Below are 13,274 nucleotides of genomic sequence, written 5' to 3'. Positions count from 1 at the left end.
TGTTCATCTCTGACTCCTTTTTAGATTGGAAACTGTGACATAGCTAAGAAGGTTCTGAGGTAGGATTTGAATGCAATTCTTCTTTAATTCAGATTCTTTCTCCAGAGGTCTCAAAATCAAATAGGAACAAATCTCTTGTGCTATGTCTTGTCTTAGAAAAATCACAAATTAACATTATATATGTTGTATTGTATTTTTTTAAATTTCCAATTATATTTTTTTGGGGGGCAATTGGGGTTAAAGTGACTTGCCAAGTGTTGCATAGCTAATATGTATTTAAGGCTGCATTTGAACTGAGGTCTTACTGACTCCAGTACTAGTCTTTATTCACTGTTACCTAGTTACCTCCTAGTTACATTTTGCCAGGGGAAAGGGGAGAAGCAGTTAGGGTTAAGTGACTTGCCCAGGGTCACTCAGCCACTAAGTATCCAGTGTCTGAGGCCAGATTTGATCTCAGGTTCTCCTGCCTCCAGGACAAGTGCTCTGTCCATCCTTCCAATTACATTTTAATCTGGGTCCAACACTTTACACAACATATTTTCACTCTCATGAAAATGATGGGAGGAAATCCTGGGAGTAGCCTCTGCTACTTAGTCTGAAGAGAAATTTCTTAACCTTTATTTCTTTCATGGCAGTTTGCTGTGACCCTTTCTCAGAAGAATATTTTTAAATGCCTCAATAAAAAGATTTAGGATTACAAAGGAAACTAGTTACAGAGAAATAAATTTGTAAATGTGTATGTATATGTAGTTTCATGTATGTGCATGTTTATATGCATGTGTGTGTGTATACACACACTTATCACACTTATGAATTTGTTTATCTACAAGTTCATAACCTCACAACCCCAAGTTAAGGATACCTGGTCTAGAGAAATGGTTGGTAATTGCTAAACCCTGCTTCATCATTGAAAGAAAAGACTGTTTCTTGCCTACTATCTGAACTCTGCCAAGACAAATCCCTTCCTATGTTATCAGATTATTCTCATACAAACTTGTTCTGTCAGGAGAGTCACTCCCTCCATTTAACTAAACCAAAAATGTAGTTATCCAGGTGGTTATCATTGTTGCTTGTTTCAGATTGCAGTTTGTTTTTACTTAGATGGAATGATTTAACAAAAAGACTTGCACAAGAGCTTAATGCCTAATTGTTTAGCTTCTCATTTGTTATTTTCTGTTTTCCGCTCTTTTCTTGGTAATGATAACTGTTCCTGTATTTGTCATATTTCTCCTATCTTAAGGAGAAATTCTCAAACGTGGGGGTTCTTAACCTAAGGTTCATGAATTAGTTTTTGGTAGCTGTATTATAATTAGTTCTCTATTCTATATCTTTTATTTTATGTATTTAAAAATATTATCCAGAGAGTCCATAGACTTTACCAGCCTGCCATATCAAAAGTATACTCAAACCAGCTTGAACTAACTCTTAAGAACCAATTGTTAAATTTTTATGATGAACATATAAATCATAAAAAATTTAACAACAAATGCTACTAATCAGGGTTTGATTTATTTTTTTGTTTATTGTAAAGATGTGAGAAAGGGATATACAAAATGTTAATATTCTAGACTAAGCCTATAAGTTAATTGTGTATAAATTTTCTCTCAGAAACATGATTGTTAAACATTTTTAAATACTTCTTCTGAGTTCTTGTTATAAAGAGGGTTAAGAACCACTGCTCTAAGCCCAATTTAGGTAAGCTATTGTCTGTGTGGTTCATTAAAAATGAGTTATTGGGGCAGCTAGGTGGTACAGTGGATAGAATACTGGTTTTGGAGTCAGGAGTACCTGGGTTCAAATGTGACCTAAGAAACTTAATTACCTAGCTGTGTGGCCTTGGGTAATCCACTTAACCCTATTGAGTTGCAAAAATCTAAAAAAAATAAACGAGTTATTGAAGGGGGGGGGAAGAAATGCACTTCATCCAGCTGGGGTTCTTATAAGTGATTATATTGATATGGGATGGGACTATAGGGATAGTGAAATATTTTGGATTGCTTCAACTAATATTTGGCAACTTTCAAAGTTTTTTTTTATAAATTGGTGCAGAAATGCTTAGTCATGAAGATGTTCAGCAACTCTAATTTCTTTAGCACTTGCTAAATATGAGACACTTGTAAATATAGCATCATGGGATTTTGAGCTGAAATATGAGTTTGTATATGTATATATAGAGATATAGATATAGATATGTGTCAATTTCCTCAATTTATAGAAGGAAAAACTAAATATCACTTGAAATAGGCATATACTGATTGTTGTCCTAGATCTTGATGAGGATCAAAATGACATGACTATATTGGAGACAAGTTACATTGTGTCTGACTATGACGGATCAGAACAGTACGAGTTCTAAATGCTCTACTGCAGGTTAGGCTCAGATTGGGGGGGGGGAATTCTGTAAATTTGGGCATCTCATGTTTCTCTTGAGCTACTATAATTCTGCTTTGCACATAGAGAACAGTGCCTTCCCTGATGAGGACATGTAATGTAGATCATGTTGGTCTGGTATGAGAGACCTGGAGAATGCCCTTCCATCACTTTTTCTGACTCTCCTGTGAGTGCTTGTCCTGTGTTGAGCTCTCCGTAAGATAGTATTTTTGGCAAGCATACATTTGATATTCAGACAACGTGGGCAGTCCAAACAAATTGCATTCTGTCTAGTAGAGTTTGAATGCTTTAGCAGGAATATACTAAATTAGTTTATATATGTATAAATGACCTATCTTACCTATATTTCCTTTCTTTGTTTTTAAAACATTCATTCTCTAAATATTTTATCTATCTCTTACTTATTATATTATATCCTATTTATTTATTTTGTCTATACTAATTTTTTTCAGTAGATTGTGAGTTCTTTTGAAGGCAGGATGTGCTTCAATTTATCTTTGTATGTGGTGTACATAGGAAATTTCCTGGCACATAGTCGAGTCTTAATAAATGTTTATTGAATAAGAAATGGATTCCATAATTATCTTTAAAGAATTGTCTAGGCTAGCCAAGGAAGTGAGATATGTACATGTGTGCGTTTATATGTGTGTCTAAGTATATATGTGTATATAAACATCAAAATTGGGATGATCATGATAATAACTAGCATTTAGGAGGTAGCTTAAGGTATAAAAGCACTTTACACATATCTCATTTGTTCCTCACAACAACATAGTGAAGTAAGGACATACTAAACCAGTAGATATGTTTTTTTATTCCTTTGCATTGCATGGGGTTATAGAGCTATTATTTGTGTGAGACCAGATTTAATCTCAAGGCTTCCTGTTTTCAAGTCAAGTCCTTTATCATTGGAAATTTTCCCCAGATAAGATTTAGAAATTTTTTGTGATCAAATCTAAGTGGCCCAACCCCTCTTTTCAGAGTCTGTGTTTGTTTTTAGTGTGTACCTTCTATTCAGTGGGATCATTAGTGCTGTTGTCTTATATGAACTAGGTTATTTTAATTAGATTCTAAGGAAGAGAATATTGATCTTGTTTTATATTTTTATCTCTCTATAGTGTTATGTGCATCATTTGGTTGCTGAAAGATATTTTAGTATGAGAATGATAGTAATCGTGAAATAGGTAAAAATGATAATAATAATGATAGTAATCGTGAAATCCTTGTCATCAGAGGATGAAAGTTGGAAATATTTAGATAAATAGGAACCTACTTGCCTGTGATGTCCCAATTTTTTTAAAGTTTGTCCCCCACATTTTGTTTGAGTTTAGACATTGGTGGGTCACCAGGGACATTCCTCACAAAGCCCTGGCTATAAATTATCTACAGGAAATCCTAAAGGACTCTGTGTTGTCATTTAAAAATGTAATTACACTATAATTTGGAGTGGCAGAGGCTGATGGGGACAGGCAGTAGTGTGTTTAGAGGAATATATTGCTTTTAATGCATCTATTTCTCTTGTTCTTAGATTTTAAGAGCAGCTACTCTCATCAATCCTCCATAGACTCAGATATGCATCACTGGGTTTAAACTTGGCTCATAAGAGCCCTGCCACCAGCTCCTTTCAGACTGGTACTGATGTATCATCATATTTCTTATCCATCAAGGTGACATTCTTGATATTGATATTATCTGTAAATTGAGTTTGGGTTATGCTCATCAAGGTCATCCTAAGGACAGAGGTATACATTTTTCCCCTAATATAAAACTCCATCTTTTTATTCCTTTTCTTAGGAATACAGTGGGTTGTTCTGTATGTGGCAATTGGTCCATAAATTAACAGTCTTAGATGCAGTTTTCATCCCCAAAACATTTTTAACTACTACATCACAAAGAGAATCATAGAATATTATTGCTGGAAGAAACAGTGGAGATTATCCAGTATGACCTTTTTATTTTGCAAATGAAATATTCATAGTCCAGAGAAATAAAGTGATTTGCTTTTAGGTCAGAGAATGAGTTAAGTCAGAGCTGAAATCCAGCTCTTCAATCCAGTATTTTTTCTAGCTGTTTGCTGCCATTAAATGTCTGTGGGAATTATTCTCTATGATTGAATTATTTTTATCGTTCACACATTATGTATAGTGTTTAGTTGATGTTTGACCAGTGTTTGGTTTTGGTTGATTGTAAGAAGTTTGTTTTTCCATTTCAATGAAGGGATAAGTTTTGTATGCAAAATCTTTTTTAATGCAGAATATTTTTAGCTTTCATACCTTTTCTATTCTTGATATAAAGAGAAAAAGCTTCTAAATCATTCAGAGAAATTTTTCACAAAAGAACCATCTTGTTATTTTATAAAGGCCATGAAAATCTGTAAAAATATTTATCTGACATATGATGTGACAAAACATGCCTTCTCTGTGAACTTATATGTTTTTAGTTCTAAGATTTAAGGGAAATGATCGTCCTCATCTATTTAATTTCAGAATTTAGCTTTTGGAAGTGTCCTAATTCTATGGTAGTATACTTTAGTGGCTATGATTATTTTGGGTCAAAAACTTTTGTTCCTAATGAATTCTCTGATATGTTTCATTTATTAAAAAAAAATTTCATTGGTTTTCACAATTTCAACTGAGAGGCAGAGGAGAAAGAGAAAGTGAGTGATCTCTACCCTGAAGACTGAGTCTATATGAATCTTATGTGGAAAATCCTAATTAGATTGGATCATTTATTTAGTTAATGAAGATTTAGACTTTTTTTTAAAATAATTTTTGCATGCTTATTTTAAATTTTTTGAGAAAATCTATAGTCATTATTGGGGGAAGCAATTTCAGAGCAGTACTATAGTAATAAGCTAAAAAGTTGTCTTTTCTTCATCTTAAATTAAAACCTTTTTTTAAAAGGTTTTTGCAAGGCAAATGGAGTTAAGTGGCTTGCCCAAGGCCACACACACAGCTAAGTAATTATTCAGTGTCTGAGGTCAAATTTGAACTCAGGACCTCCTGACTCCAGGACCACTCCACTGCGCCACCTAGCTGCCCACAAAACCTTTTTAAATAGTTTTTTTTTGTCTTCATATTGGGTTTTAATCTCTTCATCTCAATAGGAATAGTTATCATCCATTTCAATGAAACTGAAAGACTGTCAATTGTATTTCTTTTATGGTGGTCTATAAAAGTAGTGAGTTGATTCAAGAAAAGCCTGGCAATTTCATGTTGTATTTCTAGAATTAGACTTCTCCTAAAATCAGATGATATTACTTTTCTTAATTTGGCAAGTTGTTAACACAGTAGATAGAACCTGAATTCTAATCCTGTTTAGAGTCTAAACAAGTCATTATTTTTTTCTGAACAAGTCTTGTTTTTTAAAATTTCTAAATTTTTTTGGGGGGGTATTCATAAAGGAACTCTTTTCATTCAGCTTCCTAGGGGCAGTTGTGATTTCTGTTTCTGTTCTCAACTTTTAGCTAATGACTTTGACTTTGTCTTTGTTGTGCCTCATTAAGAAAACAATTTCTATTTATATATTTTCATATTTGGATCATTTCTGAAGAACAGAATCATTATACTTCTTCTGTTTCCATGCAGAAAGGGAATAAGGAAGATAATGCTAGGTTATCCCTGTGCTGTTAAGTCATGGTGGCAGGTGTCCTACTCAGGACCTAGAGTATCTGGGTATCCTTCAGACACTCATTTTAAAGAATTATTAGTAACATCGTTGTGATAGTACTGCATTTTTTTGACCTTTAGAGATATTGAAGAAAAAGAAATATACTGCTCTTTACCCCAAAGATGGATGACTGGGTTCATTGAATTGCTGATAACAACTATAGCAGTGATGATTACCATCTAGGATCAAAGCTCATATGACAATTAAAAGCCTGCCGTGAAGTATAGCACATTAGAACTCAAAAATTGCTGTTTGGCTGATGGTGAGAAGCTGCTCCCATTTCCCAGGATGGAGGAAATTAGTCAACATCTATAGAAACCTTCCCTCCATGGTGGGAAATCCCAAAGCTGCATAGGAAGGGGAAGCATGAGAGCAGCAAAGCTGTTGCATTGCTATGGGCTCCCACATTGCATTGTGCAGCCTGAGCTCTTGTACAAGATAGAGGTTTACCTATCCCACTTGTTACTGTGCTCTAAAGTCACTCAGGTGTGAAATTGGGATCTATGCTTCCAAGAGGAAGCAAATGGTCGAAGTGCTGCATTTTTCATTTTATATTTAACTGCAGGCCATGACTACAGTTCTGAATTTTCTCTCTCTCTCTCTTTCTCCCCCTCTCTCGCCCCCCCCCCCCATCTGTTCTTTGGTCTTTAGTTGTGTTGGCTTTTAGAATTGATGATTTTAATAGGAATTAAGAGAAACCGATTTTGGGGTCTCTCCATGTTCCAGTAAAAATAAAGGTTCTACCGAACTATTTTATATTCCTGCCTGATGGATTGAAATCCTATCTTCAACGGAAGGATCTAATTCATGGGATTATTATCTTCCCTACTCTTCTCAGCTAGAATGCCCCAAATTAGGTATGAAAAATGTAAGCAATAAATTTAGAGTTGAAGAGACTTTTTAAAAAGGTAATCTATTATCAGTCAGCCAGGTAATACAGGTATTAAGACTGCTGGACCAGATGAACCAGAGTAAGAATGACCAATCACATTTCCATTAAAGAGATGAAAAAGTTAAGACAGAAGAAAAATTAAGATAGACTTTTAAATGGACATTCAGCTAAGAAGTCTCTTAGGACGGATCTGAACTATAGTCATCACATTTAGATTATTTCAGTTCAATTCAGGTGCTGTGCAAAGTCCTGGGAATAGAAATATGAAAAAGAAAGACTTCCCTCCCTCAAATTTGGGTCTTAGAATCTAAAGGGAGCAGATGAGAGAAAAAAGGAAGCTAAAAGGTGAGAGGGAACAACGAGAGACAGGGGAGTTTGGTTTTCTGTGAAGCTGGAACTCAGATAGAGCCTCTGGTAGAAAATGGAGTTACCTAGAAAGTTCTAAGCCCTCTTTAAAGGAAGACTTTGAGAGGACTTTATTGTTCTACCTTCTAACCTCTCCCTTTCCCTTTCCCTTCCCCTTTAACCTCCCCAAACAGTAGGGAGTATCAAAAATTGCTTGGTACCTTGGTCATCAGTTTCTCATGGGAGGGGTGTTCAGTGGAGTCAGAACCAATTAGAGCCACTGTTAGAAAATGGAGAGTAGACTAATTTTCTGATATCTGAGGGAAGATCTATCCATAGGGCCTTTCTGTTAGTCATTGACTGGTTTATGATAATGAATCTGAATAATCAATTCAATAGTTAAGGTAGTTAGTTGAACTCCTTTTAATAATACGATCAAGTTGTGCAATAGTTTTTTTTATAAATCAATAAAAATGCAACTTTTATTTAAAGGAGAGGAAAATTATCTAGACTCCTATGACCACAACTCTCACCACAAACTCAGACAGGTAATATTATACAAACATGTAGCAGTGTTCCAGATCATAGTTTTGCTATATGTAGACATGTGCATAACAGCCTTTTTTCCCTGTATGTCTGCTGCTCACATGAGCTTGTAATTTATTTATTCCTAAAGCGTCAGAAGTTATGTTAAACTTCATCATATGTTATCTCTATCAACCCTATAAGGGTCTTTTAACAATGATGATCTTGTTTCTAGCTGGGGTACAAATCCCAAATAGAGATTGGAGGATAGAGTTACATAAATTGCAAGGATGAAAATGGATTTCCCCTGCATGTTGTTGTTCTCAGACACAATTTCACTTGATCCTCAAAACAAATCATTATGGAAAAATTAAGACTCATGGATATTAAATTCCTTGTTTAGCCAAGATCATATGGCTTGTAACTGGGCAGAACTAGAACTAACATTCACTTTCTACTTTGGTCCTCTGTCTCTTACACAATATTATTTCTATTTAAATAGAGTTACAAAAGTAATTTTGTTCATTTTGTACAGTTTGTTTGAATGCTTTGTACTTATGCCTTGTAGATGTTAAGGTTACAGATGTATTGATAGTCAATATATTCAATTCAAGCCAGCCTAAAAGACTGGCCACCTTCTCTCTCCAGACAATGGCAGGGGTGGTGGTACCATATCTTGGCCGTCCTGATATTCAGCTTCTCCCAGAGCCTCTCCTTCCTTACCCCCAAACTAATTTTTAATTTTATGGGATACTTTTCTCCAGCAGAGTCTTGAGATCTTTCTTCCTTGAAGCCAAACCCAAATTGGTCTTTTCTAGGACTCAACTTCCCTTAAATCACCCTTACCACCAATTGTATGGGCCCTACCTGATAACAAAAAGTTTCTGAGGAGGGATACCATTTCCCATCACAGTATCACTCAGGCCTTGGGGAGTGTGTGAACTCAGATTCTGGACCTCCTCCACCTGGCTCCACCAGAACACTGGTCTTCTAAGAAGATGTTAGCAAGATTGCTAAGTCTCTTATTTGCAGAAAAGGAGAAGTTGCATTGCACTGTGTTCTAGATGACCTGGGTTGAACTTGGATAGATGAGCATTGTGATTGTCCACACAACTGTCTCATCCTTGGGATAGGAGAGACTGTAGATGACAGATTTAATGCCTCCCACCTGTAGACTATGCTCTTTCTTGACTGTTTCCAGGTTGCAAAGTCCACCATTGCCAAATTCTACTAACAGAGTGCTCTACTCTCATCCCTTTTTTCTAGGGGTAGGGCTTTGGGTGTGGAGCTTTATATTTATTGTCAGACTCTTTGGATTTGTCTTTTGATTGTGCTAATTGTTTTTTCCCCAGAGCAGATTTACTTGGGAAAGGGTGGGGATGAAGTTGAAAATTTAAAAATACAGTATTATTCCCAAAAATGCTGGCCCCAGGAGGGAGATATTGAGAGCCCAGGCAATATATGAATTGGTTATTAGCCATCCATATTTTGACAAGCCAGGAAATCTCTCCTTGATTTTGAAACCAAACAAGAAGAATCTGAAAAAAAAAAATGAAGTCTTTACTGGAGAATGCAACAATAAACACAACATGTTAACTTAAGGTTCAGTTTTGCCCAATTTGAGCTGTCTGTGAGTTATGAAGAAAGTTTAATTCAGTGCAGACAGATTTATGAAGAAGCTAACAAAATGATAAGAAATGGTGAAGAGAGGAAGAAAAACTCTTGTTATTAGAAGGTACTCCATCATCCATACCATCCATAAGTGGAACCATTGGTTACAGCAAATGAGAAGTAGATAAATTCACTTACCTTGGCGCAGTATACTTTCCATTGATAATGAGATCGACATACTTGTTGCTGGAGCTTGCTCAGTGTTTGGGAGGCTCTGAAGGAAAATGTGGGAGATGAGGTATGACTACCAAACTGAAGTTCAAAGAGTTTTTATGCTGACCTCATTGTTTGTTTGTCTGTGAAAACTGCACAGTCTATCTGCACTGTGCCAGGAAAATGAATTGCTTCCATTTAAATAATCTTAGGAAGATTCTGAAGATCACCTGGCAAGACAAGACACCAGACACTGAAGTCCTTTCTTGAGGTAAACAGCCAAATATCCAAGTTTGCTACAGAGAGTACATCACCAATGGACTGGACACATTATTCAAATTCCAAATTGCCATAAAGACTATTTAATGGAGTGCTTACACAGGGACAGTGATTTTAGTGGAATCAGAAAAAGTAATACAAGAACACTCTCAAGGTCTCTTTTAAGAATTGATTATGCATCAGTCATTGAGGCATCTGTGGTCGACTCTTCTGTTTTCTTATGGCAACCAGGACTAGAGTGGAGGTGGTAGCAGCAGCAGCTATGGGGGTGGCCAGCAGGACCATGGGGGAAGAGGATGGGGTGGCAGAGGCATCAGTGGTGGTGGCAGCTACAACCATAGCAGTGGTGACTATGAGCCTCAAGATCATGGAGGCAGAGGTGGCATGGGCAGAAGTGACTGTGGTGGCTTCAATAAATTTGGTGGACCCAGGGACCAAGGATCATGCCATGACTCTGAACAGGATAATTCTGATAATACCATCTTCATCCAAGGTTTGAGTGAGAATGTTATCATTGAGTCTGTGCCAGTTTATGTCAAACAAATTGGCATTTTAAGACCAATAAGGAGACAGGACAGCTTATGATCAACTTACATACGGACAGGGAGAAAAGAAAACTGAAAGGAGAGGCTATGGTCATTTGATGATCCCTCTTCTGCCAAGGCAGCTACTGATTGGTTTGATGGCAAAGAATTTTCTGGAAATCCCATTAAAGTCTTTTTTGCTACTCAAAGAGCAGATTTCAACAGAGGAGGCGGCAATGGCTGTGGTGGCCATGGGCGTGGAGGACCCATGGGCCCAGGAGGCTTTGGAGGTGGTGGCAGCGATGGTGGCAGCCGAAGAGGATTCCCTAGTGGAGGAGGTGGTGGTGGAGGGTAGCAGTGAGCTGGAGACTGGAAGTGCTCTAATCCCACATGTGAGAATGTGAACTTTTCTTGGTGGAATGAGTGTAACCAGTGTAAGGTACCTAAACCTGATGGACCTGGAGGAGGACTTGGAGGCTCTCATATGGGTGGTAATTTTGGAGATGATCAAAGAGGTGGCAGAGGTGGCTATGACCGTGGAGGGTACCTAGGCAGAGGAGGGGACCATGGGGGATTCCAATGGGGCGAGGGTGGAGGGGACAGAGGTGACTTTGGACCTGGCAAGATGGACTCAAGGGGTGAACAGAGACAAGACAGACAGGAGAGGCCATGTTAGCCTGGCTCAGACATCTTTGGACCATCTTTCCTTCCCTTTATTTTGTAACTGTCCAACCCAGCTCTCTATCCTTGTTTTGTGTCGGACTTTGTAATTGTAATCATGCCCCCCAGTTCCCATTAAATGCCATTGTTTTAGTTATTTAAAAAAAGGAATTGATTATGCAGGGGCAGCTAGATGGCACAGTGGATAGAGCACTGGCCCTGGAGTCGGTAATACCTGAGTTCAAATCTGACCTCAGACATTTAATAATTACTTAGCTGTGTGACCTTGGGCAAGTCACTTAACCCCATTTGCCTAGCAAAAAACCTAAAAAAAAATTGATTATGCAACAAGGAGACACTGGCACATGACTGCCCAGCATGGTGTGCCCTTCTCAGAGAGTACTGTGATCTATGAGCAAAGAAAACATGGAATATGCATGTTTAGAGAATCTACCCCAGATGTTCTCATGGTCTGTTTATGCCCAGCCTTTGGTAGAATATTCCAAGTTTGAATTGGTCTGATCAGCCACCATCCAACACATCGTAAGAATCTAACATAGTGATATTGTTTTAGTCCTCTTTGAGAACAAAGGGTAACAACAACTATTTGAAAATAAAAGTATTGTAAATACAAAGTCAGTCCACAATTTTTTCCAATATTTCCTTTTTTTTTTGTATTACCTTAATTTCCAAATATATCCCTTCCCCGTCCTTTCCAGAGCCAACCCTTGTTTAAAAAGAAGTGGGGGAAGAGGTGACCTCTAAATTTGATTAGCAAAACTAACATTAACCTTGGCTATATATTGGTTCTGTTCCACATTCAAATTTGCCCTTTCCCCCCTGCCCCTGCCTCCTCTACACACCCCCTGCCCCTCCCCAAGTGAAACGAAAGGGAAACCTCATCTCATCTCATCTCTCCCAAGCTTGGTCATTATAATTACACAGATTTCTGGGATTATTTCCTCCTTCATTTTGCTTGCTTCATTAGTTCTTTGGTTCATTCTGTACCGATATTCTCATGTTTCTCTGAATGCTCTGCTCTTGTTACTCTTCAGTAATATCCCATTACATTTCTCTTCTTCTGTTTGTATTTTGATCATTTCTCTTGTTTCCAGTTCTTTGCTTCTGTGCTGGTTGGAATATTTTGGCATGAATGTGAATGTTTTTTGTTCAATGACCTTTAACTTAGCAGTGAGTTCTCCAAATCAAAGGACTGTTTTTTTAGTTAAAGAAATCCACATTGCTTTCCTTTATGATTAGACCAATCCATACTCTACCAACAATATACTAATGTACTTGTGTTCCCATACCTGTGTTATGCTTTTTGAAGGAATATATCAGACTTATCTGGTGATTGATAATAAAGAAAGATGTTTTGTACAGCACTTTACATATCTTATTTCATTTGAGTTTAAATAACTATATAACTTATAAAAAGCAGTCTTCAAAAAACAGCCTATGGGGGTTGTCTGTAGACTCCCAAGGAAGTTTCTTGTTTTGAATTGGGTTAGAGAAGGGAGTTGGGAATTGTAGTTTGGTTTGCTGTGGTTTTATATGGTCTCATAAATCTGTTTTTCTGCTGACTTTGTTGTTTTAGTTCATGGTTCTGATGGGAGGTCAGTATGAAATTTTCATGAATAATAAATTAAAACTTTCATTCCAAAGAACTCAAACTAAATGTGAGTGTATACAGACCTGTATGAACACATCTGTGTGTTTGAAAGTATCATAGAGAAACAGAGATAGAGTGATTATGATTATATAGCATGATTTTCAACATGTGAATGTATTTATTAATCTTTTTTTAAAGATTATTTTACTATGGGAACCAAACTATATTAAATTTTCCTTTGTGTATTTGTATTATACTGAATATAGTAGTTCCATTTTTAAATATCTGCACGATATTTTTTTCTAAGGGAAATCAGTTACTTATCTAAGTAAAAATTATCAATTTCTTGCCATTAGTTTGGTTTTCCTATAATACAGTGTTTGCTAAGGACTTGAGAGTTACCAGTTTTTAAATACTATTATTGTACGATAAGGAAGATATTTTTCATACTTTCATAAAACACATTGAAAGAAATTTGGTAAGTACTTCATGAACTTAATATTTCTTAAGTGTGTTGAAATACTGTACTTCTTAATGTTGTTTAAATGAAGTT

The 13,274-nt window shown here is 36.6% G+C and overlaps 1 pseudogene; it reads left to right on the top strand.

The window, feature by feature from the left end:
- The first annotated feature begins 5,459 nt into the window (after window positions 1-5,459).
- On the top strand, window positions 5,460-12,930 carry LOC141501320 (RNA-binding protein FUS-like; annotated as a pseudogene).
- Window positions 12,931-13,274: the final 344 nt, after the last annotated feature.

Source organism: Macrotis lagotis, chromosome X (assembly GCF_037893015.1).
Source record: "Macrotis lagotis isolate mMagLag1 chromosome X, bilby.v1.9.chrom.fasta, whole genome shotgun sequence".
Lineage (NCBI taxonomy): Eukaryota > Metazoa > Chordata > Mammalia > Peramelemorphia > Peramelidae > Macrotis > Macrotis lagotis.
Note: the sequence above shows the minus strand (reverse complement) of the source record. Positions and strands in the feature narration are given on the sequence as shown.